The sequence below is a fragment of the Balaenoptera acutorostrata genome, chromosome 11, assembly GCF_949987535.1.
Source record: "Balaenoptera acutorostrata chromosome 11, mBalAcu1.1, whole genome shotgun sequence".
Classification (NCBI taxonomy): Eukaryota; Metazoa; Chordata; class Mammalia; order Artiodactyla; family Balaenopteridae; genus Balaenoptera; species Balaenoptera acutorostrata.
Window position 1 is genome coordinate 102,344,731 of NC_080074.1, and position 25,453 is coordinate 102,370,183.

Genomic DNA, 25,453 nt, shown 5'->3' on the forward strand with positions numbered 1-25,453 from the left:
CCTACGACACACATGTGCACAGTAACGCACGTGACGCACACAGCTGGGAAAGGTGCCCGCTCTTCTCCCCAGGGAGAGAGACAGACGCATAGGGCTTGCAGTGATTAAAGAAAGACGTGAGCTGGGCCTCCAGGTCATTCAGGAAAACTCGGTTACACCACAGGCTTTAGGAAGAGGAGGCCCAGGATGTGAGAGGCTTGTCTAAAAGTCATAAAGTTAGTTCCTGCCCTAGGATTAGAACTCAGCTTTCCAGACACTGCTCAGTGCAACAATTATCATGGTTTTAGGATGCTGTAGCCCAGTGTTTTTCAAACTGCAGAGAAAGATCTACAGAGAGTCATGAAAGCAATTTGGTGGGCTGCATGATTTTTAAAGTAAAATTAGAACAGAACAGAAAGAAAGAAATAGAATAGAATAGAATTAAAAGATAGTAAAGTTTTGTTTACCCAAATATTTGTTTCACACATGTGTATATGTGTCTGCTTATACACGTGTGTGTGTGTGTGTGTTCACTGCATTAGGACATAACATATTTTTCTTACTTATGGGTTGGCATCAAAGTTTAAAATTTACTGGTTTAGCCTAGAAGTATAAAATACTGGTTTCAATCAGGGTTCTAATGCTGCTAGCATTGTGCTTTTGGACAGTTGTTTTCATCTTTCTGGACTTTGATTTTCTCATCTGTAAACTGAGAATCATGGTAGACCCATCGCACAGGGTTGAGAAAATTAATGCAAATGATCACAAACTGTCAGGTATTAAAGATCCATGTGATATTTCACATATATACTGCAAGGTGTCACCATATTCCAAGGTGACAAGGACCCATGCAGCCAGGCCAAGCAGAAAGTAATGTGTGTGGCACTAAGGGGGCACCTGTCCCCCAGCAGGGCCCGAACCCAACCCCTCCATCAACTCATCAGATGGTTCAACATCACCTGGTTCCTGCAAGATTCAGGTGTGCTTGAAGGCTCCTCTTTACTTTTGCAAGAGGATAAAAGAGGATGGGGCAGAAAGAGGAGAGGGCAAATCCTGAAGGTAAATTGTGCTCCTTCATAATTCCGTGAGGGCCAGGCCCCCGTTTTCCTAACTCACCCATTCCTCCCAGAGCAGCTCCGAGAGCAGGAAATGCAACGGCTTCAGAGACGAACAGAGAAGGCCAAGGACGAAGAGACGGGCGGCCCCTGCTGCTCTCTGGGCTTTATTTGTATGCTGTTCACAATAAACTTCAGGGGAATCAACGGCCCCCGAGGAAGGATGGATTGGGCGGGAAGGACGCGCGCCTCTTGGCGTCTTTCGCATGCAGGGAGAGAGTGGCGTTTTATATTTAGCAGATGACTCACCTTCAAGTGCATTAGTCATAACCTCCCAGCTCCGTTCTGGAGGCTGGATGCTGGGTTCTCAGTGGGGTGAGATCAGACAGGAGATCGGGAGACAGAGCAAGGGAGCTCAGGGTGCTAAGAGAACAGACCAGCCGGGGAGACCGATGCGGGAGGAGGAGACACGAGGCAGCCCAAGGATGCAGGCGGCTGAGTCATGCCCTGCAGAGAGGTTCCAGGGCCCAGAACCCTCTGCCTCAGGGTTGCCCCAGACACCCAGTGCCGCCGGGCAGGGAGAGAAGGGGGGCCAGGCCCAGAGCACCCGGCTCGGATAGCACGGCTGCGGCCTGGCTCCCACATCCAGGAGCCCTGCAAGCGGCCTCCTCTCCGCTCACCAGCCTGGCCCCATCCATGGACAGACTATGGCGGTGACCAGTAGGGGAGCAGGTATTGCAGAGGATGCCAGCAGACCACGCCCGGGCTGGGAGCCTGAGCAGGGCAGAGAAAGAACATCTAAGAAAGGTGCTCTGCGTCCTGAGAGGGGAAGGGCCAGAGGATGCAAGAGCATCTCGGGTCCTAGGAAAGGCTCTCAAGCGTGGTCCCCGACCACCCGTGTCAGAAGACCCTGGGAGCTCGTGACAAGAGAAGCCCAGCCCTGCGCTGGCCTCCCACCCTGACTGCTGCTGAGTGGGTCAAGGGTCTGCTTCTAACAGGCCCCCAGTGGTCCACAGGGACATTCAGGTTCCAAAACATCCATCTGGTCTGGAGCCAGAGCTCCACGTCCAGACACTTGATTCTGCTTCTCTGGGGGATACGGCGTGTTAATACTATTCTCTGTGCTTCCCTTTACCATTCAAAAAGGAGAGCCCACTTAAAGGACTGTTTTAAAATTTAAAAAACACAGGAAAGGAATATAAAGTTAGTTTGTTGATCTTCTTCTCAGCAAGACATGGAACAGCTTCTTAACCAGAACTGGGTCAGGCCGCAGGAGAGGACCACCAGGGACCACCGTCCCTCGCTGGGTCCCACAGCTCCAGAAAATGCAAAGATCATCCCGAAGCAAACTCCAGGGGCCGGTGTCCCATGGCGAGGGCAGCTGGTCTGGGACTCTCAGGCCGAGATGTGGGCCACCCCTCTCTCTGTCCATCCTGGCACGCAGGCCTGGCTGCTTAGGGCCGTTTTCCACCAGGGTAGAAGGGTGCCTCCTCGTAGAAGGTCAGAGGACTATCTCCTCTAAATCTCTCTCCTGACATGTGGGTGAGGCCCTGGGACCCTGGGGAGAAGCCAGGCCAGGGGTGGCAGCAAAGGGCAGGGCAGGCAGCCGGCATGGAACAGACCCCGCCCTCCTTGGGGACCGGGGCTGGGAGTGACATGGCCTGCCCGGGTTGGAATGTCTACACCTGCAATCAGGACTCGAACCCAGACCCAGAGCCCATGGTGTTTTTTTCACTTCTCCAACTGCCCCTTCACTTTGTCGCCGGGATCCTCTGGGTCACTCAACTGAACTGCCGGGTTCTTGCCAGTGCATTCGGGGTACCATTTCGGCCCACTCCCTTCTATCCATTATGGACCTAATGTTGAAGAAGGTCCTTCTGGTTCTCAATACGTCAACCTCCTCCCATTGGCTCCTGGGCCAGTGACCGTGTCCTTCTAAAACCGCATGGAGCTCATTTGAGAAAACCAGGCCCACCCCTCCTTCCCCACCCTGCTGCCCTGCATGCCAGAGGCTGTTTCCCTAGAGCCTGGTAAGGGTTATTCCTGGACTCAGGGCTCCTTGAACACCAGGATTGCATCTTCCTATCTTTCTTGCCTCCTTCATAACTTAATTTAAAGCTTCATGTCTAGAGAAATACACCTTGCTGCCAGGAATGTTAGCCATGAAAAGGAGTCTTCTGGAAGGGCCCCAGCTGAGACCCACACCCCTCCTTGAGATGCCCAAGGCGGCTGTCCTGGGCCTGTCTCCTTCCCGGCCAACCTCGGCCGCTCTCTGCCCTCCACGGCGGAGGTGACCGGGTGAGCCCTGGGCTGGCTGCCACGGGAGGAGGCCCTATGCCAATAGGAAGAGAAAAGCACAGTCCTGCCCTCAGCAAGGACACGCCACCTCCTCTCTCTTAATAATTCACCCTCTCACCAAGCAGACAGCAGGCTCCTGAGGACAGGGCCCTGGGCTTCCTTCGTATCCATCCCTGCACCCTGGCTCGTGCTGAGGACACGTGAGAACATGCACGGCCAGTTGTAAGGAGATAAGCAAATCATCAGGAAGCAGATGTGAAAGCCGATGGGAAGGGTGCCGGGGAGGCCTCAGACGACCTGGTTTCACATCCCTGACCTCTGGCCTCAGCGATCCTATCTAGAAAATGGTGAAAATAGTATCTACATCGCAAAAACAGTTGGCTTAAATGAGACAGTCCCGGCTCATAACACATGTTCATACAGGGGCAGCCTGTGAACTGAATTAACTCCATGCTAGTGCAAGTTCTGCGTGTGAGAAGAAATGAAGTTACTAGAAGTTACTGCAACATGGTAGATGCCTTGTCCATGTCACCCTAGAATGCTCAGAGCAGGTCTGTTTTACAGAAGACACTGAGGCTCAGAGAGGTTAATTTATCTACCCAAAGCCACACAGCAAGCAAGTGGCTAAGTCATGCTTTGAATGGATGCTTATCTATTCCCCAAATTAGAGCTCATTCTTTTATACAATGGTGCTTCAAACACTTAGGGAAATTTAGGGGAGGGAATAATTTGTTTTCAAATGGCATTTTGAAGAAGGTTGTGGGAGGGTCAAGGGAGGGAAAAGGGAGGGAGCTGAAGCCTGGGGGCACCCCTTTGAGATCGGTTGGCTAAACCCCAGAGAGGAGGCTGAACAGAGCACGATTGTCACAGGAAACTCAGAGGCCACGTCAAGGCTCAGCGTATCTGGCAGGTGATCAGGGAGCGACTCTAAAAGTAATGAGGACTGGTCATGTCCAGGAAGGCCCTCTGGTGTCAGAGATTCCATGGGCCAGGAGACTGGGTGGGGTGGAGGGTCCTGGGGGAAGCGGGAGGTGGCAGTGGTCCAGATCCAACTGTGCACATGAGTGTGATACAGGACCCTTGTGTCAAAATTCCAGGGAGAGAATGAATGATCCCTCCTCTCCACATCTCTCCGGACTCCCTTAAAGATCTCTCCTCGAGGTTTAAGAACTGTTACCGTCTGGAATACATAGCTTATCCAACCGGGATTTCTCCCACTGCAATTGATGCACAAAATCCACAAGGAGCAAACACATCCCCAACTAACTTGTCTCCTGGTCCATTGGCTCCAGCCAATCGCCTGACACCTGGCACTTGCTGCCTGGTGTGGCCGGTGGCCTTTTCATGGTGCCGCCTGCATCCCCCATCACTCTGAGTGCCCCTGGAGGAGCTGGGACCCAGGGCTTCTCGGTGATTTCCAATGTGCCCAGCAGAGCCCTTGGCATTTAATTAGCAGGCATTTAATTATATTTATGGAGAATCTATTATGGGGAGAGCCACTTAGCATTTCTAGAAACACAGGAGACATCACAATGCCGTCCTATCACTTATTGATTATTATTTACTAATTTGTGATTAACTAATTAATCATTGAAAATCCAGCCTTGGAAAACAGAATAGGCTTGGGAGACTGGGAATAGGCTGGGAGGTTCTGAGTTCCCCGTCTTCTAGGTTTTGTCCCTCATACACCTTATTAGCTGAAGATGTCAGGGATGCTCTCACAATGTTCTGAACAGGAGGGAGGGAAGAAAGACATGCAAGTGGCCTCAGCTCTTTTCCATCAGGTGGACTTTGAGGTTTTGGTTGTACATTGTGGTTTGGCCAATACAGAACTGATAGAAAACACTTCTGTTCTTAGAAATGCAGTAGGCTGTCACTCCTGGAAGCCACTGTCCCTCTTGCCACCCTTATCTGGAGCTTCCCATCACGGGTGTTGAACCACCTGGGCTAAGCAGGTAGCTTCCCAAGGACACAGTCTGTCAACACCTTCCTCCTTAACTTTGCATCTAGATGTCTTTGAGGCCATGAACTGCCGTCCATGCGTTTATGATTTGCTGATAACTCAGCAAGATGCTCTTGGTCTTAAAAGCTACTAGATGACCCAAGATGCCCAAGGAGCTTTTCTTTATTTTATTTTTTTTATTATTTTTGCTTCTTCAAGTTTCTCTCTGCACAACAGGGCATTTTGCCAGATGGAAGCAGCCACCATCACACTGAGTGAAGAATGGGACCAGCGTGGCCCAGGGACCAGGCAGCAGCTGCAAGATCGGGTGCAGGAGGTCCGATTCTGCCCGCCTCCCTCATTTATTTTCTTTATTTATTTTTGGCTGCATTGGGTCTTTGTTGCTGCGTGCAGGCTTTCTCTAGTTGCAGATAGTGGGGGCTACTCTTCGTTGTGGTGCATGTGCTTCTCATTGCAGTGGCTTCTCTTGTTGTGGAGCACAGGCTGTAGGCACGCGGGCTTCAGTAGTTGTGGCATGCAGGCTCAGTAGTTGTGGCTCACGGGCTCTAGAGCGCAGGATCAGTAGTTGTGGCGCACAGGCTTAGCTGCTCCGCGACATGTGGGATCTTCCTGGACCAGGGCTCGAACCTGTGTCCCCTGCATTGGCAGGCAGATTCTTAACCACTGTGCCACCGGGGAAGCCCGCCCCACTATACTGCAATTTTATAAATAATGAGATCATCGGTTTTGGCATGAGAATTCAGCATTTCAGAAGGCCGTCCTAAGGACAGTCCACGTTTGACTCAATTTCAACTTCCAGTTCCTTTTATATGTTCCACCTGTGCTCTCCGGAATAAGAAAAGCCAAAACAACAATTGCTACCACACGCAGGACACTAAATCCAGGCAATTTACTGACATGATTTCTGACTCTCATTATAGCCCTGCAAGGTGAATACAGTCACCTCTATTTCTGCAGACCAGAAACAAAACCGAGGCTAATAAAAGTTGTCAGGTTGCCTAAAATCTCATAGCCTATAAGTGGCACTAAATGCCAAAATCCAACTCTAGATTTGTCTCCTTCCAAAATCCTGTTCCTTTAGGCTTTAATGAGCCTCTGTCCTCAACGATAATGAGCCTTAGTCGTTAGGCTAGGTTCAATTATTTGTAATTCTCACTAAGGCGAAAAAAGGGGTTAAAGCATTATAGAAATATTTTCGGTAGCACGGGCAACTGGAAAGAAATGTTCTGGTTAACTTTCAGAAAACCTAGAAAGTTCTTTAGCCAGGATAGCACAGCTCCTTGAGAATTCAAATTTGGCTGCTCAAGCCGTGCTAGCTATGTGGGCTGTCACAAGGGGATTTCAGAAGGTTAGAGGTGCTTGTGCCTGCTGTAAGCTCTTTTCTATCTTTCTGAAGCCTTGGGCCTTCAAAGGTATACACATGTGCGTGCACGTGAGTGTGTGTTCATGGGTGTGCATGCCCCTGCCCGGGAGACGGAGGGCGATAATGTTCAGAGCACAACTTCAGACCTAATCTAGTCATGTGATTGGTTTAATCAAGAACAAAGACGTAGATCATATTGCAAAAGGATCTGCAGGATGAATTAGATAAAACATTAAGCAGTTGATGTGTCTTGGCAAATGAATAGCATAGTGCTGAAAAGAGATAAAAAGTCGACTTGTACCTATAGAGTTGGTTGTGCAAACAAGCATGGCCTCAATTGCAAATATACAGCTAAGAATGGAACCGCCAATGGGTTGTTTTCCATGTGTGGAAAGGACACGTAAGGCCTTTTTTTGCAGCATGGCTCTCATTTAATTAGATAGGCACTCTGTGGATGGCCATAGAGATTTTTCTTCCAAAGCTTGGCCTGTCCGTATATCACCAGCATCTTCCCTGCTGAATAGCCAGGCCTGTTCATCTCTGCTCGGTCCCACAGAACTTAACTCCAGGTGAGGACCAAGGCATTTATGGGAGATGGAGGATGGTAGCCTCCCTCTCACAGACATCCAAGCTCATCTAAATAAGTCACATGTCAACCACTACAGCTTCCCACTCTGTTTCCCCAAATTAGGGCAGGGGTGGATGGATGGATGGATGGATGGATGGATGGATGGATGGATGGATGGATAAATGGATAAATGGATAAATGGATGGATGGATAAATGGATGGATGGATGGGTGGGTGGATGGATGGATGGATGGATAGATAAATGGATGGATGGATGGCTGGGTGGATGGATGGATGGATGGATGGATGGATGGATGGATGGAAGAACAAATGGAAAAGATGAACAAATAAACAAAGAGATGAACACAGAACTCCCAGTTGATGCCAGGAACAGGGATGGACACTTTTCTGTAAGTTCTCTATCTGTCTATGAAATAGAAGCCCAGCCTCCAGGGGCTCATAAGGAAGTAACACCTCAAAGTATCCGTAAACAACTCCTGGTAAAAAGCCCAGTCAGAGAAATTACATTTAGGGAAGAGAATATGGTCACACACCTACTCCGCTGGGCATTCTAAGTTCTGTCCCCTATCAAGCTACAGCCTGGAAGCGCTATCCACCCTCAGGAGTTTTGCAGATCTGTCTTCGCTAAGCTGCAGGTTAATACTATGCCCTCAGCTTTCATTAAGATTTGTTGTGAAAACCACTTCTGCATTTGTTGTAAAATTGTGGTTGGGGAAGTTGTCCACTTTGTCATTCAAGGTCACAAGTAAAAATGTTGTCCTGTGATTTTGTCCTCTTTCTTTTTTTACATTGGCCAGCTGGAAGCTCAGAGACACATGATGATTAATCACAGTGATTAGAATAGACTGAAGAGTTAACATAATTTTTAATCCTGTTACACAAATATATTCTTGCTTTAGTAAGCTTACTATACCTGTATCTATACGTTATTTGTATCATCCAATCCTTAGTGGTGAACTGTCTCAGATTTCTTTTTGGGAAAGAGGCAATAGGTAAGTAAAAATAAATGAATGACAAAACGTAGTATTTATACAAAGCCAGCACCTTTACCTCTAATGGAGACTGAGAATCACAAAACACAAAATGAGACTAAGCCCCAAAGCACTTATATATGGCTTGGGAATCAAATTCATTTGATGACACCCAGTCTTACACACGCATTACATGCCCTACAATATCCACAGCGGCGCACGCACACTCGCCAACCAGCGCCACTCCCCCATCTCTGACGCCTCCTGCCCCAGAGCTGAGGTTTGGCAAAATCCATGACTCAGCGTGCAGATAGGTGAGCAGAACACCTGCACACATAGAGTCAGAATGGAACTGCTTTGTTTAGCGTGCGTTCTGACTCTCTCTGCCTGCAATGATTGCATCTTCAGTGATACTCTTAGATTCCCAGTATCACACTTGATTCCTCTTCCTGGTCACCCAGTGTTAACAGGGGAAAACAAACAAGCCCTTCATAGAAGTGTTGGTGCCTATTACTATGTTAGCTGTCATTTCCTGAGCATCCACTCTGCTTAGACCCTCGTGTGGTTAGATGCCTGGGTCCGTGAAACTGAGGGGAAACTGAGGACAGAGAGATTAACTCCCTTCCGATGGGCACCCAGCCAAGACCCATGCCCGTCTAAGTCCACAGCCTGTGCCTTTCCCCATATAATGCCTGACTCTGACCCGGGGCGATCCTAAGGATGACCAGGATGCAATGTGACCCCAGGGAAGACCCTGGTTCCCCACCCTTCACCTGCTAGATCACAGCCACCTGTTAAACCTCTTTCCTGCTGAGCACCCCTCAGACCCCACGACAGTGAAAGGTAGACGACAAAGGCGGGGCATGAGAGAGCAAGTTACAGGGACACTCATTTTCAGGGGATCCTATGAATAAGCCCTAACCCCTCACCCTAAGGCAAGTGTTCTGGCAAAGTCCAGCTGGCCTCCTTGTGGGTCCAGCTCTCCCATGTCAGCCCGGACCCCCTGGGCACCTGTCTAAGGCAGGGATTCTCAGCCTCAGCACTAATGATGTTCTGGACCTGCTCATTCCTTCTTGTGGGTCATCCGGAATGATAACAGGATCATTCAGTCCTGTGCGTTGCAACATCCCTGGCCTCTACCCAGTAGATGCCAATAGGACCTGCCCTGAGCTGTGACAATCAAAAATGTCCCCAGACATTGCCAAATGTCCCCTGCGAGCAAAATCGTGCAGAGTTGATAACCGCTGGTCTGGGGCCCTGGGGGGATGGCTACAGAGCATGGTTTGTGATACACAGAGGCTGTAGGGGGTGGGTGGACGGTGTGAGACTGCTACACCCGCCAAGCCATCACGCCGAGGGAAGCCCGCACTGAAAGGGGGTCCAAGAATTCCAGGCACTGGGCTTCCCTGGTGGCGCAGTGGTTAAGAATCCGCCTGCCAATGCAGGGGACACGGGTTCGAGCCCTGGTCCAGAAGCTCCCACATGCCGTGGAGCAACTAAGCCCATGTGCCACAACTACTGAGCCTGCGCTCTAGAGCCTGCGAGACACAACTACTGAGCCTGAATGCCACAACTACTGAAGCCCACGTGCCTAGAGCCTGGGCTCTGCAACAAGAGAAGCCACTGCAATGAGAAGCCCGCGCACCGCAGCGAAGAGTAGCCCCCGATCGTTGCAACTAGAGAAAGCCTGTGCACAGCAGCAAAGACCCAAAGCAGCCAAAAATAAATAAATAAAAATAAATAATAATAAATTTTTTTTAAAAAAATTAAAAAAAAAAAGAACTCTAGACACTGACCCCTACCTGGCCCCCAGCCTGAGCGCCTGTCTGGGTGGGATACACCCCACTATGTCTTGCTCTGAGGCTACAGAGACAGACGTTAATGAATGGTATGGACCCTTCAGTTTTTTGGGGGGACCATGGAGCTGATGAGGGTGTGAAGGAGATGGCCAAGGGGCGAGTTTCACTCCCCTCCCCACAAGGACCAACTGTTTACAATCCAAGAGGCTCCCATTCCCAGGAGCACTTGTGGTGCTGGTGCAGGTGACACTGTCCCAGGAGAGCAGACCCCCCGACACCCCCAGGGGCACACGTTTCAAACGTCACAAAGGACAGCTGTGGACAAACTCGACAACCTGGCTTTCTCATGAATTCAGAGCATCCTGCGGTCCCCAGAGTGTGTTGGCCTTAACGAGTGAGGCTGGAAGGTGTGTCTGATGGAGAAAGCTAGAATCTCACGCCCCTCCCCCAGCGAGGCTTTGCACCCCCTCGGGAGCCAGTCTGGAGGCCAGGGCACACAGGAGTCTGTAGGGATTGGGTCCTGGGCTCATCTGCTGCACGAGGCTCTTAAGTAGCTCTCAGCTCCTCTTGCAAAGAGAGAATCCGCTCTCCTCCCACGCCTGGTCCTCACCTCTTCCACCCCCAGATACAGACCCCAGGATTTAAAAAAAACCGAAATCAATCTTGAAGCATCACACCTGAGTCTGGAACCCACAGGCTTTGGAGAGACCCTACTGCCTCTCTCTCTACCTCCTTGCTCTGATGTCCGGTCCTCAGCCCCGGAGCAGCAGGTAGCCCCGGGAGCTGGTTAGAAATGCAGATTCGGAGGCCCCACCCAGAGCATCAAATCCCAATCTGCATTGTAACAAGACCCCCAGGGGATCTGGGGCAAAATCTGAGAAGCACTGCCTCCCCCAGAATACCATCCCCAGGGCTCCAGATCATGGTGAACGTGTCCTTCGGGATTCACTGCCCCCTCTTCCTGGAATCCGATATGTCCATCCTCCTTCTAAGGGTCTACAGAGGAAGAGGCCACACACCTTGGTCGACCTGTCCCAACAGTCACAGGGTCCCAGCAGCCAGGAAGAGTTTGTCTCGTCTGCTCTCTGTCTCTCTTACAAGAATTGCAGTGTTTGTTTTTCTCTTTCTGACTTCACTCTGTATGACAGACTCTAGGTCTATCCACCTCACTACACATAACGCAATTTCGTTTCTTTTTATGGCTGAGTAATATTCCATTGTATATCTGTGCCACATCTTCTTTATCCGTTCATCTGTCGATGGACACTTAGGTTGCTTCCATGTCCTGGCTATTGTAAATAGAGCTGCAATGAACATTTTGGTACATGACACTTTTTGAATTATGGTTTTCTCAGGGTATATGCCCAGTAGTGGGATCGTATGCTAACACATATATATGGAATCTAAGAAAAAAAATAAAGATTTAAAAAAAAGAGGTCATGAAGATCCTAGGGGTAAGACGGGAATAAAGACACAGACCTACTAGAGCATAGACTTGAGGATATGGGGAGGGGGAAGGGTAAGCTGTGACAAAGTGAGAGAGTGGCATGGACATATATACACTACCAAACGTAAAATAGATAGCTAGTGGGAAGCAGTCGCATAGCACAGGGAGATCAGCTCGGTGCTTTGTGACCACCTAGAGGGGTGGGATAGGGAGGGTGGGAGGGAGGGAGATGCAAGAGGGAGGAGATATGGGGATATATGTATATGTATAACTGATTCACTTTGTTATAAAGCAGAAACTAACACATCATTGTAAAGCAATTATACTCTAATAAAGATGTTAGAAAAAAAAAATTGCAGTGAATGGTGCTTGTTCTGTCCTCAGCACCTCACGGCTTCAATAACACTTCACTTGCTCAATGACAGTGAGTCACTGGCTCTTTTCTGGCTCAGTTCTGGTTGTTTTCAGAGAAGAAGCCTGAGGCCTTTATCCATAAGGGTGGAAGCATGTCCCGGCCCCGGGCATGGAGTAGGCAGGGAACGAACGTCAGTTGAGGGGAGTGGGCAGTTCTGCCTCCCCACATTTGGTCCTGGAGACTCTGCTTCCAGAGAAAGGCCTGGGAAGCTCCAGGAACAATGGCTCAAGCTGTGCCTGAGATTACAATACACAGACTCGCTTTTGCCGGGAAGCTCAGAACTCAGGGCAGCACTGAGGGTGGGCGAGCCGGCTGGACGGTGCCCTGCAGCCCCTCCTGGGAGCTGCTGCTTCCTCCCTCTCCCGGGGCCGATGGACCAGGGAATGCTCCTGGGTTTCCCAGCCCTGCAGGCAGGGTTTCCCAGAGGTTCCCGTAGCCCCAGTGCTACCGGCCGGAAGCTTTCTCTGTACCATAGCCATCTGAGCAGAGCTTTAATGATCCCCATCTGTGAAATGGGAGGGCCTAACCCCGCTCTTTATAATAATGCAATCATTTTCATATACAAAAATATCCATATCTTTGTAACAACCCTTCCTGAAAGAGCTGGAAAGACTACTGGGAAAACCACGAACTGGTCCCCTCCACTGCTCAAGTAGGCTCTAGCACATTTTCTGCCAGTGGACTTCGTCCCATGGAACTGCCTTTGGGAGCCCAGCCAAGATTTTAAGGACCTGCTCAATTTCAAACTCATCTAGGTCACCTTCCCAAGCTCCCTCGCGAGAATTCATTAACCTCTCCCTCTCCCTCGGATTCCATTTGAAACTGGTGTCGCCTTCTTCATGGTTCTGGCTTCTATTTGCATTATTTGTGACAGTGAGTATCTTGACTCTAGAATCAGCCAGACACGAGTTAAATACTAGATCTATTACATACTAGCCCAGTGCCTTGGGCAGGTGGCTTCACCTCTCAGAGACTCAGCTTACTCACCTGTAAAATGGGTCTAATGATATCACCTACCTCCTAGGAGTGGTGTGAGGAATACACAGCATGAGGTGCATCAAGCACACTGTACACTGCCTGGCACGAAATATGAGCTCACTCAGTCACCAGGGAGTCGCTGGCTTATTGCCACTGATGGTGCTAATTACCATGGCAGTAAAGCATCATGGCCTCTAGGCTGAGCTCCTGGAGGGATGCAGCCATTCTAAAGTCACCTTTGGCCTGTGCAGTGTCCAATCAGACACCTTTCATACAGTAACTGACCACAGCTTGCTTTGAGGATAAAGTGAGATAATAAAGTAAATGAAAGCAATTAGCGCAGTGCCTGTCACCCAGGAGCTCAAGAAACTGTACTATCCTTTTCCTCAAAAAAAGAAAAAAAAAGGTCTGTTGTACTGATGCTTCAACAGCCTGAATTAAGCCTGCTAGTAAAAAGGGCTTAAAGATTAGGGGGTGGGGACCGCAGGAACTGAAAAGGGATCTCTAAAGAGAACAAGACATTGTAGTTCTAAACAATTCATTGGTTGAGGCGATATCAGCTGTATGTTTTCAGAATGGATTGAAATCAAACCTTTCATGCCCTGGTCTCACCCTCGAAATGCCTGCAGAAATTCCAGAGGTGGGTGGGTGATGGGTCTGACGTGCTGCAGGAAGGCTGCGAGGGGGGGAGAATCACGGTGGCAGGAAGGGACTTCCGAAGGATGTGGATGGAATACCCAGGAAGACCCCTTAACCCCGGTGAAGGGGCTTTGATGTTATTTCAGGGGCCTCAGGAGACTGGGCAGGGGGAGAAACTGAACGCCCACCTCTCCACCCCGATGCCTTCCCCAAAATAACCTTCCCCCGGTAATGCTCTCTGCGGTGCCAGGGGGCGGGAAGGAGCGCTGCTTTCTGCTCTGCACCCCGGGGAGAACCAGGCCGAGCCCAGAGCAGCAGAACCCATGCACAGTACCCAGACACCCACCCACATCCCAGCCAGAGCCCCGGTCCAGCGGCTCCCTCCCACAAACACTCCAAGCCATGGTGTGCGCTGTCAAGAAAAATAAACAATTCCATGACAGAGGAAGAGGAAAGCGTGGCTGGTAGACGGGGGACACAGCTGTTCCCCTCTCCTTTCTCCTTCCCTCCCCCGGGGCCTCACCGCCGGCCACCTTCCTCCACTGCACCCAACCAGTTCAGGTGTGCTGTGATGAACACAGGCTTCGGTGTAGCAGAAGGTCTCTGCTACCTGAAGACACCTTGGGGTCTACCTGGAGAGAGCTTCCTGAAGTCTAGGACCCCTGGGCTCAAGTCCTGGGCCTTTGCAGCTGGGGGTGACCCTGGCCAGGTCCCTGCCTTCTCCGGGTCACAGTTCTGCCTTGTGGGATGGAACATGGAAAGGAGGGAGGGGCTGGCTCTGGAGTAAGGACCAGGTCACCACTCGGCTAGCATTAGGGGTCACAGCTACGACATGGACACTGCACCTTATAACTGTGGCATACGCTGGTTGGCAGCTCACTAAACCTGTCTTATATACCTGGAAACACAGCTAAAATGCATTTCCCAGCGCCCTTGCATCTAGATGCAGTCTGTCTATTGTTCTCACCAATGGGATGTGTGTTACAGCCCCAGCTAAGGCAGCTGGGAGTGGATGTGTTTTCTCCGTTCTTTCTGCCACAAGCTGCAGCCCCCTCACCCCTGTGTAACTGCCACAGAAGCAGAGAAGCACCCAACCTATAGTGGGCTGTGATGAGGGGGGTGAGACACTTTTATCGTGTTAGGTCACTGAGATTTCAAGGACTGCCTATCCTAGCCGCTGGGTTACTCTACCTGGCTCCATCCTTCATTCTGGGAAGGACAAACCAATGGCATCCCATTACAATTCTTTAGATACTGGGCGGAAAGTTCACTGAGATTCAAGGTAGGAGACCTATCTCCTAGTCCAGGCTCTAAAAGCATGGATCCGTGTGATATAGAAGAAGTCACTTCCTCCTCTGGCCCTCAGTTCCTCATGTCCATGGCAAGCGGGTTGAATTAGATAATCACGACCATTCCCTGAAGCTCTAAGACATCTGTGATGCCAGGCACAGGGGCTCCATCCACTTACTGACATCTGCCTGTCCCTGAAATGTGACCTAAGGATGTGTCCCGGGTCTCAGGGGTGCTGACCCTCTGCTTGTCAGGATGGCTGAGTATTATTAGAGGTGGTCTGAGTGGCCCCTGCTTGTGGAGTGGACAGGAATGGCAGACATATGGTAAATTCCCAAGTACTCAATAGTTGCTCATCCAGTGTTTGCTGGGCGACTCCTCATTGATAGCCAAGGCAGCAGATGAAATGAACGTGAAATCTCCCGAGATGCCTGGTCACAGCCCCACCCTCCTGTGTATCCTCTGTCTAGCGCCATTTTGCTGGACTCCATGCACATCACAGCCTGGATAACGGGCCTCCCTGAGGTTGTGCAGGGCGTGGCAGCTGCAGCCGTGGGTGGCGGCCTTGGCCCTCCTGTGTCCTCGATGAACACACCGAGGCAGGAGATACATAGGCTCCAGGTGAGACATTTACAGCCAGCTTCCTGTTTACACTTCCAGATAGAAATAACAACAGAAGCAGGGTAAATAGCTGGACTTTGCCTCCGGTGGACGCTTTAAGATAACAGTAGTGGCAGGGGCAGACAGGAGCTGAGTCCTGCCGAGATAAGAGATAAGCAAACCACATATTCCTCATTCTCGAGGTCAAGCAGACCTTCCCGACTGCACAGGCACAGAAAGGCTCCTCGGGGGTCAAAAAGGGAGGGGGCGCCACCCCATAGTAGGTGATGTCAACTTACCCATAGGCATCTTTGCTAGAATGATCTTGGCTAAGACATATGCTCGCACAAAGGGGAGGACCCTGAGATAAACCAAATACGGACTCAGAACCAGGCAAAGGAAGATGATTGGCCAAAGGAAAACAGGAAGAAATGCCCCATAAAAGTGATTCAAACTGCTAAGAGGGCACAAATCTCTCTCTGAGCCCTCCCACGTGAGTCTATTCACATGTACCCTTTTTCCACCTAATAAACACTTTACTTGTTTCACTACTTTCTGTCTTTGTGGAAATTCATTTCTACACAGCTGACAGGCCAGGGTCTTGCCACTGGTCACTGGTCCCTGGTGGTCTAGTGTCTAGGATTCGGGGCTCTCATTGCCACGGCCTGACTTCAATCTCTGGCCAGGGAACCAAAATCCTGCTTCAAGCCGCTGCATGCTGAGGTCACCTGAGATCAAAACCATGCCTTCCCACACTTCCTTGCTTTTGTCTGAGTGGCTCCCTTTGCCTGGAACAATTTCCCTCTCTTCTCCAACTAGGGAGATGTAGTGTTCGTTCTTTCAAGGCCAGCTTGAAAGATTCCCTCCTCTGGGAATACTTCCTTGATCGTCATCCTTGCAGAAGAATTAATTGTTGACTTCTGAAGCTGAACCTGGCCTCTGTACCCTAACACTGAATTAATTTTCGGAGACAGAGTTTTGGGTGAAGTAGAAAAGAATAGCTTTATTGCTTTGCCAGGCAAAGGGGGCCACGGCGAGATAATGCCCTCAAAACTGCGTGTCCCGATCTGGAGGGGGTAGTGAGGAGTTTTACAGTAATGGCTCAAAGAGGGCGTGATCAGCTCGTGGACATTCTTCTGATTGGTTGGTGGTGAGGTAATCGGGAGTCAACATCATCACCCTGGTTCCAACTGGTCTGGGGTCTACGTGCTGGTGGGCAGCACACCATTAATTTCTCCTGCCTGGTGGGGTTTCAGTTATCTGCAAAACAGCTCAAAGATATTATTATGTATATGCCTTGATGAGAAACCAGGACCCTGCCCCAAGGCTGCACTATTGTTTCTCTGGACTGCTCCACCCTTGTCTCTGCATCTCCTCAGTTCCTTAATTAGCAACTGTTTGAACCTGCCCGTTGGAACTCAGGGAAGGTCATGGAGGCTGAATGAAGCCTATTTCCTGTAATCAAGAAATGGGGGACACAAAAAGGCTTTTGTGCCCAGGAGCCCCACAGGGTCCTGCTCCGTATCACTCTCCCTTGATAGCATCCGTCCCTTTGCTGCCTGGTTTGTTATTTACACGCCTGTCTCCCTTACTGGACTGTGTGTTCCTCAAGCACCACGACCTTGTCTTTGTCATCTTTGAATTCCCAGCACCCCAACAGTGCCAGGCTTATGGTACATTTTCAATGAATATTCATGAATTGAGTGAACCAAGTTGCCTTTTACTTGCTGCCCTGGAGTCATACACACAGATGCCAAAATGAGGTTTTGGAAAAAAAAAAAATCACACAATGTAAAAATATAAATCCACTCGAAATGCCCCTCCCTCAAAGAAACATCATTGATTATTGAGTTATGGAAAGGTGGTCGCTGACATTGATGCCCTGACCTGAGAGCAGGAGTCTGTTGTTTTTTTGGAACAAATAAAGAGTTGTGTCAAGTGATGGGCCGCCCACCCCCGTAAAAGAGGCATAAATGAGCTCCGGTGTTGAAACTCTGAGGACATGCGATCACGAGGCCCCCCTGCAGAGGGCCATGTCCAGATGTGGTCTTCATAGTCTCCACTGACACTTGGCTGTCCTCCTCCTGAGGCCAGTTCTTTGCAGGCCGACAGGTGTGACCATCCCTCAGAATTGATCTGATGAAGCTGCTGATTCCCAGGGACCCAGAGAGGGAATGTGAGAACCAGAAAAGCGCTAAATTCCTTAACTTGACATATCTGGTTTCCTTTAATTAACAATCATTTTTTGATGTTCAGACCACCTGCACTTTGTTCCAAAACTCCTATATATCCTAGCTCCCCCTCGCCTCCTCGGAGCAGTTTTCTCAGAGTTACATGAGATGCTGCCTCCTGGGCTTGAAGTCCTAACAATTCCTGCCAAATAAAACATAACTTTCAACTTTTAGGTTGTGAATATTTTTTGAGTCAACACAACTATACTTCAATAAAAATTTTATAAAAAAAATAATACTAAGAATAACTATAAAAGTAGCAGCTAAAATGGACCAAGCACTTTCTATGTGCCAGGAAAAATTCTAGGTCCTTTGCATTCATTACCTAAACCTTCACTACTCTGTGAGGTAGGTATGTTACTATTCCTATTCTACTGATGAGAAAACTGCGCGACAGAGAGATTAGTAACTTACCCAAGGTCACAGAGCAGGCACAGAGCAGACCGAAGAGTCCGGCCCAGGCACTTTGACTCTGGGGTCCCACTCTTATTACTGCTTGTCCAACCACGAGATTCCAAGGTGCCTGGAGTCTTCCTGGACGGACAAGTCTGAATTGTCTATGTCACACAGGGGACAAGGGCTTATGTCCGTACAGATAAAGTTAATTTAGGAAGAATCTCCTAGGCACTGAGCCAAGCAAGCTCTTGTATACGTGGTATCTGATTAATCTCCAGCAAGACTCTGAGGTGGTACCACTCCACCATAGAGATGGGGGAAGCTCAGTCTACTTTGAAAACGTGAACCGCTCTCCCCCAACAATGTTCTAGATCCTCTCAAACCAAGTAACATGTCTTTATTTGGTACCTTTGATACATTAGGTTGAACCTTAAAATATTGCTGATATTTGACCATTTTGGACCAACAAAAATGGCAATTTCATATGGTTCAAGGTAATATATGTCAGACTACGTATGAATAGGAATAGCTATGATTAATATGATGAATAACAAATATTTGATCAATGAGGGACCAAACACCCTCCACCTTAGGGTCTCACCTGCCTATTATCTCTTCGAAAGTATTGGCCCCTGAGCCACCAATCATCCTAAGCACTTGTGAGCATGTGACATTCCAAGGAAGGTTTCAAATACTGCATGCGCTATGTCTAAGAGTCTAGGAAAACTAGCACAAGTATACGGTTTATTAAAACTCTTATAAACCAAAGACCCACGTTAGGGTTTGAAGCTCTGCCTTTCAACATCTATGTGACCTCCAGCAAGTGACTTAGCTTCTCTGAGCTTCAGATGAAAAAAAAAAGAAAAAAAGGAATACCCTTTGCTCCCAGGCTGGCTGTGAGGACACTGACATGAGGATATTTTTCAGGCTCTCAAGTGCTGCACAAAAGTTCTGTGCTGCACGATCTCAGGCCACGTCATTCCTTAGAGGCTGTCACTCTTCCTTCAGCATTTGTCCACCTGACCCAGTTTTAGGCGGTAACTTTTCAGGAAAGACTTCTGTGCAAGTTCCACATCACCTGGTCACCTGTCCGGCACGCCTGGTGTCCTGCGGTGCTGAGCAGGGCTCGGGACCTCTGGGAAGTATGATAGGGAGGGCACCCAGAGCCCAGAACTCCTTGCCTCCCACCCCTGGGCCAGGAGAAGGGGAGGAGGGTGTGGAAACACACCGCAGCACCCCTCCTTCCTGGCCTCGGTCCTGGGGGAGAAGTGAAGAGACAGCCCCGTCTGCAGAAGCCAAAGGAACAGCTTGCACTGAGGGAGAAGGCTGGTGCCAGGAGGGGCTCTGAGTCACCCCGTGATGCAGCCAGGGCGCAGCGCCAGCCCTTCCCACTGCCCCGCCACCGCCTCCGCCCCTGTGGGCACTCCTCTCCAGCAAGACAAGCGACACCATGCAGGGGGAAATCCACCTCCCAGGAAGAGGGCTCCTACCCTGCTTCAGGCCAGCTGGCACTTGGGGACAAAGGGGCGAAGACTTCCTGCCTTAGGTCATCACCTTGTGATGCAGGGGTCCCTGGTGGCTCTCTTGACCTCAAACACCTGAATGCTGCTGACAAGTGACCACGCAGCTCCCCTCCTCTCTGGCCTTCCAGGGGTCCCACCATCCACAGGGCGGAGACCACACTTCCCAGCCTGCCATCCATGGCCTCCATGAACAAGCTCAGACCCACCTCCCCAGCCGCATCTCCCTCCCACTTCTCCCTCCAGCGCACCTCCCCAGGGTCAGCCAATCCGACTTACCCCCTCAGCTCCCACCCTTCCCCAGACACACTCACACACACCCTTGTTGGGTGCATGTGGACAGTTTTGTCCAGGCCCCACTCCCAACCTGACATGCCCCATGTTTTTCCCTTGCCTTCCAAGTCTTAGCCATGCTGGAAGAGCCAGCTCATACGCTACCCTCAGCACAAGCTTCCTTCCTTGACAATTCACTCAACGGGTGTTTAGGAAGCACCTATTATGCACCAGGTTCTGTTCTGGGTGCTGGAGCACATTGGGGGATGAGAAAGACTGGGTCCCTGTTGTCATGGAGCTTACATTCCAGTGGCAAGAGACGGAAAATCAACAAGTAAGCAACGAAATACGACTCCACTGGGAAATAAGTACCATAAAGAGAATCAACCAGTGTGATGTGGTAGAGAGGGAGTGTCAGGGGAGGGGACAACACTAGAAAGCCTTTCTGAGGAGGTGACATTGGAGTTGAGACCTGAGTGCAAGGAGCCAGTCCCTCCAGGGCTGAGCAGAAGAGCATTCTCGGAGGAGAGAACAGCAGTGCGAAGACCTCGAGGCAAGTGTCCTCGTTATTGTGTTTGGGATTCTGCTTTATTTTACTTTATATACATCATGTGTGTTACCTGTAGATAGCACCTTGTGACGTGCTGTGCTTCGTCAAGGATAAACAGGCAAAGAACTCTAGTGATTGAACCACAAACCAGTTCTCACGTGACTGTTTTCACATTCGCCTTATCTCCCTCCCAAGTAAGCCATAAGCTCCTTGAAGGCAGGAACCGTGTCTTATAGGTCTGTGCGTCCCCAAGACGTATCGAAATACCCAAGACCCCACCGTGCCCACAGCAGACAGTCACTCAACATTGGTGCGTTCCGTCTGATTTACTGGCTGGCCTTTCAGTCTGCACCCAGGTCAGTGGTTCTCAACCCTGGCCACACATTAACATCACCCATGAAGGTTAAAAACAAAACCTCAGGCTCCACCGCAGACCAGCTGACTCAGAATCTCTGGGAGAGGTGTGTGTACAAGGCTCCCAGTGCAGCCTGAGTCGAGAACCTCTGATGAGTTGGTCGTACACCTTCCAAGAGAGCAGGAGGGGCGTCGATAAGTGTTCCGATCTGGCCTCTGATCAGGGTGAACCACTGACTGGGGTGTCCTGTTTCTCCATCTGCAAAATGAAGGGCTTCCACAAAAGGCCTCCAGACCAGCCCTTGACCTTGACCTTTACATGCCTCTACGCGCCCTCGGCCCAGGGGACATGTCTCTGGTCTCGGCATGGTCCCATGGTGCTTGCTCAGTACTTGACGGCATCTGCCTGGTCGGCCACAGGAGGCAACCATTGTCCATCATTTTCTTAAAGTTCTTCAGTAAGAAGCCTATATCCCCCGTGTCTCCTCCGAGTTTCAGGTGTGGTGTAAAGGGCTGCCTCCCGAGAGGCTCTGGTCAAGTCATCTTCACACAGACCATTAAGAACGGAAACACACTGTCTGGGATGCTATAGGTGTGCTCTCGCCTGGAAGCAGAGGGCATGACGAATCATCTGTTTCTAGGTAATTTTCAAGGTAAGATGCATTGCACCCCCTCCACCCCACCCCGAAGTCTCACGTGTATTTTCTTTTAAGCCACCGCAATCCTGAGCCATGGGTCCTCAGACCGTGGAGAGACCACGCTGAGGGTACAAGCCAGGGAGAACAGGAGGCCATCACCACACAAGATGCTTGCGGGCCCACATGGCACTCGTGAGGGGGGACGCACGCCAGCACGCAGGCAGCAACCCTGCCGCTTCCCCCAGCCTCAAGGGTAGACTGGCAAGGGCCAGATCCTCTGTTCTGAGAATGTGTCTGGTGCCCGTCTGAATTTCAAGTCTGCAGAGGGAAGGGACAGCTCCTCCTAATGGTCATCGCTCAGACACCACTCAGCCTGGCCATTCAGCCACTCCTTGTGTGACCTTGAACATACCCGTTGACTGTGCTGAGCCTCGGGTTAGCCATTTGTGAAATGGGCCCCAAAATCCCTGTCCAGTTCACTTTTCCAGACACTTAGGGATATAACTGAACAGTTAAATGTTAAGGATTACCGTTCACCATCTACCTATCTAATCATACTAGTTCTTGGGCCAAATACAACCAGGCTGGAAGATATTTGCTGAATGAAAACTATACATGTATCACAGCCTCAGGGCCACTGGCTTTTTGGAGAGGTGTACGTCATCACAAGAAAAAGATCATGAAACACACACAGGTTCAGATCCCAGGTCTGCTCCTTACCTGCGGGGCCATTTGAGCATCAGCCTTCCCATCTGTATGATGCTCACATTAATGTCCGGCTCACAGGTACGTCTGGCCAGCGAGGGGACAGGGACACAGGGTGTATGCAATCCGCAATAATTATTAACATCATTATTTAACCGTTAAGCCCTGTCATTGACTGGGGCAGAGAGAGCTGGGGGATTATCCCAAGTTGGTTAAGTGTTTTCCAGCCTGCCTGCTAAGAAAACTCTACCTGGGACCTCGCATTTACCTAGAGAAACTCACTCCCTTTCATCATATTATCACTCCCCCTCCCACGCTCTCAGAAGGCAGAGGAACGGGCTTTTAAGCCATGGCACTGAGAGGTGAGGGGCCTAATCAAGATTCTAGAACAAGCTGAGACCACAGTAAGAGACCCCAAGTTTGCTAAATCTGACCATGAACCTCCGGGCTCAAAACAGAGAGAGAGAGAGCTCAGGTGGACAGAGGGCCCTGCTAGCAGTTGCTTCCTCCCAGAACTAGCCCTGGATTCTGCTCTCAAGGGCCTCCCGATTCTGGCACTGCCTCCTTGGCCTCCAGGCCTCCCAGCCTGCCGTGGAAGCAACACCCGCTGTTACGAAAGCAAACACTTCTCTATTTCAAGGCCTCTCGGTTTTCAATCCACGACCTTCGATGCACTTAAAATACTGCTCTGCATCTCGCAGCAGCCTTTATGTAAGTGGGCAGAAGAGGGCTGCGTCTGCCAGCCTGGCTTTCTGTGTGCCTTGCTTCCAAAAGCCTCCTTGGAAGGTCGCCTCGCCACAGAAGCCTCTGACGGCTTCTCACCATTTGCTGGGGGCTTCCTCAATTTTTAAAGTTTCATTCATTTGTTTAAAAAATATATCAGCATGGGTCTGCGCATTGATTCATCCTTTTAGGCTAATGTCCCCATGCTGGGTACCCAGGGGCTGTACAAAGGCGCAGACCTGGGGGTGACCAAGACTCAGAGGGGAGATGCAGGAGCAGGGTCCCCACCGAAAGTAGGGAAGGAAGTTCCAACTCAATTCAATTCAGTTCGATAGTCATGGCTTGAGGGCTTGTTCTTCCGGGCCGTGGTCAAGGTCTGCACCGTCCAACAGAAATAGAACAGGAGACACACAGGTAATTTAAAACATCTTAAGAGTCACATTAAAAAGTACAAAGAAGGGGCTTCCCTGGTGGCGCAGTGGTTGAGAATCCGCCTGCCAATGCAGGACACACGGGTTCGAGCCCTGGTCTGGGAAGATCCCACATACCGCGGAGCGACTGAGCCCGTGAGCCACAACTACTGAGCCTGCGCGTCTGGAGCCTGTGCTCCGCAACAAGAGAGGCCGCGACAGTGAGAGGCCCGCGCACCGCGATGAAGAGTGGCCCCCGCTTGCCGCAACTAGAGAGAGCCCTCGCACAGAAACGAAGACCCAACACAGCCAAAAATAAATAAATAAATAGAGTAAACAATGCGTTTAAAAAAAAAAAAGTACAAAGAAACCAGTAAAATCCATTTTCATAATCTTTTCGTGAACCCAGTCTACCCAAACTATAATCACTTTGACATGTTCTCAATGTAAAATTATTATGATGTTTTATGGTTTTGTATTAAATATGTGAAATTCATGTATATCTGACACTTCCAGCACTTCTCAGTTCAGACAAGCCGCATGTCAAGTGCCCAGTGACCACAGCGGGCTAGAGGCTGCCAGAATAGGCAGCTCGAGGTATTGGTTATTCTGGGTGTTGGGGATCAAAATGGGTGAAGTGTGGCCCTGGCCTTTGAGGAGTCAAGGACAGCCACATAGACAATTCCAACCAAACGCAAGAAAGCGAGAAGAGTGGGAATGAGGCACCCACACGCACCCTGGGCACAGGTGAGGGGCAACTGATGCAGCCGACGCTGGGGGCTCCAGAAAGCTCCTGGATCAAGCACATCGGAAGATCAGAGAGGCTGGGGAAACAGTGGCTGAGAACAGGCCACTGCACGTGGCAACTGGGAGAAGAGGCGGGTTCCTGCTGGCAGGGGGCGTGGGAGCGGGGTGGATGGATCACAGAATCAGGGAGGGGGGAGAGGGTGCAGCATGTGGCTATGATGTGGACCACAAGGTCACGTGACCAAAGGAACAAGGCAATAGTTTGAAAGAGCAGCAGTAATAGTTAACATTGTGATCATTAAGCCACTACCGTGGGTCTGGCTGAGGGCAGATTTTCTGTTTTGATTTTAGGAGGAAGAACTGAACATGTCTGTAGGAGGAAGAGTCCAGCCAAGCAGGAAAATGTGAGAAATGCAGGGGAGAGAGAAGCTGATGAGGACATAGGACAGAAGAATCCTAAGGGGAGAAGGTCATGAGTTCCATAGAAAAGTCGGCCTCAGGCTGTGTGGGCAAAAAGAGGCTTGTTCCCTGAAGCAGGAGAGAAAACGGAGGGTGGGGATAGGGAGACCCTGATTATGTCGGTCCCCTGCCCCAAATCTTCCCCCACTCCTCGATGACGAGGGAACAAAACCCAAAGTCCTTAATACAGTGGCATGATTGCCCTTGACCTGCCCATCACCCAGCTCTATTTTCCATACTCCATCCCTCAAAACTTCATTCCCTGGTACCACAGTCCTTTTTTTTTTTTAATTATGAAAAGGTATAATTTGTATTGGGCATGTATTCCTGATATTATGGAAAACATCCCTTTTATTTTCTTTCTTTTTTTTTTAAATTTAATTTTATTTATTTTTTTATACAGCAGGTTCTTATTAGTTATCCATTTTATACACATCAGTGTAGACATGTCAATCACAATCTCCCAATTCATCCCACCACCACCCCCACCCCCCCTGCTGCTTTCCCCGCTTGGTGTCCATATGTTTGTTCTCTACGTCTGTGTCTCTATTTCTGCCCTGCAAACCAGTTCATCTGTACCATTTTTCTAGGCTCTACATATATGCGTTAATATACGATATTTGTTTTTCTCTTTCTGACTTACTTCACTCTGTATGACAGTCTCTAGATCCATCCACGTCTCAACAAATGACCCAATTTCATTCCTTTTTATGGCTGAGTAATATTCCATTGTATATATGTACCACATCTTCTTTATCCATTCGTCTGTCGATGGGCATTTAGGTTGCTTCCATGACCTGGCTATTGTAAATAGTGCTGCAGTGAACATTGGGGTGCATGTGTCTTTTTGAATTATGGTTTTCTCTGGGTATATGCCCAGTAGTGGGATTGCTGGGTCATATGGTAATTCTATTTTTAGTTTTTTTAGGAACCTCCATACTGTTCTCCATAGTGGCTGTATCAATTTACATTCCCACCAACAGGGCAAGAGGGTTCCCTTTTCTCCACACCCTCTCCAGCATTTGTTGTTTGTAGATTTTCTGATGATGCCCATTCTAACT